Here is a 2,049-nt window from a genome sequence, read left to right as displayed (position 1 = left end):
CCTTTTTGATGATGACAAAACAGTGGATGGAAAGAAACAAAAATAAGTATAAGCGCCCCCTCAAACATCGCATCCAAAACTATTAAAAGCCAAATTCATAATCTCAGAATAACTCCCCCTCACATATAGCATCCATTTCTCCCCCTTTTTGTCATCATAAGATGAGAGTAAAAAATCACATACCGTAATCCAGCAACTATAACAGGGAATCCAATATTCAAAACAAAAACAGAGAAATGATACCAGAATTCAGCAATCACCAACATACCAACATATCACGGAGAGTTTAACAAAATAAATCATCATTAGATCAGAATAGTTCTTTTCTCTCCCTTTTTGACATCATACAAATTCAGTAAAAAATATCGAGAAAAACTCAGTTCAAACCATCAGAAATACCAAAAGAGAATTACAAAAAAAACATTATGAACAAGAATCTCATCAATCTTATCAATATCTCCTACCTGTTAGAGTTATTGTGACGCCCCGAAAGAATAAGAGTGAGAACCCGGAAATTTTCTAATTTTCTAGGGTTTATTTTTTTAATCGCCCGCATTTTCTACATTTTCTTGATTAGAAAAATTCCCCAGATAAAGTTTATGGGCAAAGATAGTTTTAAAATGATTTTTCTAGTATCTGTTAGTTTTTGAGAAATTAAGAGCGTATTTTGAACGTGGGACCCGCAAGTGCGGTAAATGCATTATATTTTTTACAACTTGTTGGAATTTTGTATTAAGTGATATTATTTTACAAAGTGTTAAGATATTTGTATTGGAGAGACAAAAAGATAAGTTTTAAACCTAAAGGGTGACAAGTGTCACCTTCCTATTCAACCTTGACTTTGACCATTATTTCTTACCTTTACTAATACTCAATTTTGACCCAAAAAGCACCTAAATTTCTGCAAGCTTGGCCGAACCTCTTGGAGCACAAATACAAGAAGAAAGCCTTCAACTCCAACTCCATTTCTTGCTCAATCTTGTGAATCAACCGTTAAACTTTCAAATTCCTCCACAAAAGTCACTTGTTTAGGAAGATTGAAGGTAGTGGTGGAGTGATTAGAGAAGGCAAAGGACTAAGCCATCAACTTTCTTGATATTTCAAGGTTCATGTCTAGCAATCCTTTCTTTGTTCTTGATTATGCTAAATTAGTGACTTGTGATGGCTAAAGAGATGGTTTGATGGATTATATCTTGGTTTTGGTTGAATTGGTGAAGTTTTATAATTATTGGGGATTTTTCTGTGTTCATATGGATATGATTGTGTGGTTATCTATGATGATTGGAAATGGTATATAATGATTCTAGAAGGTGGAAAAAGTGATTAATTGCAACCAATTTCTGGTTTGGAAGAAATTTCAGAAAATTAGGTTTTGTGAAGGAACATTCTGCCCGAATTTTTAGCTCCTAGTTAGAGGCCGAATTGGCCTTGTCTTAAAACATGAAAGTTGTAGGGAATGATATTTTAGAGGTGTCTACAAAATTTCAGATCAATTGGAGTAGTTTAGAGTGAGAAAAGTCGAAATTACTATTGCTATTCTGGTTTTACCCGAATGTAAGAATTGCGCCTGTAATTGGTTGTTTTGGCTGGAATTGCTTCCGAATTGGTTGTTGAGGCCTTCTGATGAAATTTATCCCTGTTTCTTATATTTCATCTGGTTTTGGAATTCCTGGATTTCGACTTGGATAGCCTGCTTTATGATGTTTCCGCTAGAATACGTTCTGTGAATCTGTTTTTGTGATTCTGGTATGGTATCTTGCATTTTTGACCTGGTTACACTCGAAAATGGGTTGAGTGACATTCTGTAATATTGTAACCCTGTCTCTTAGCTTCGAAACGGTGGGTCTTGTACCTTCATCCGATAATCGTAGTGCCTTTGGTACCATTACCGTAAAATGACGTCAAAACCTGTTTTTCTGGTTTTGAGCTTAACTTTCATTTCCGGACTTTTCCCTAGCTTGACTTGTACTAGCTACTTGGAGCTTTCTGAATGGCTATTGGATTAACTTGTTGTTGTGTGTGTACCTTTGGGACTGGCTGAGGAAATAA

Source organism: Coffea eugenioides, unplaced genomic scaffold, assembly GCF_003713205.1.
Source record: "Coffea eugenioides isolate CCC68of unplaced genomic scaffold, Ceug_1.0 ScVebR1_3330;HRSCAF=4527, whole genome shotgun sequence".
NCBI classification, from domain to species: domain Eukaryota; kingdom Viridiplantae; phylum Streptophyta; class Magnoliopsida; order Gentianales; family Rubiaceae; genus Coffea; species Coffea eugenioides.
Note: the sequence above shows the minus strand (reverse complement) of the source record.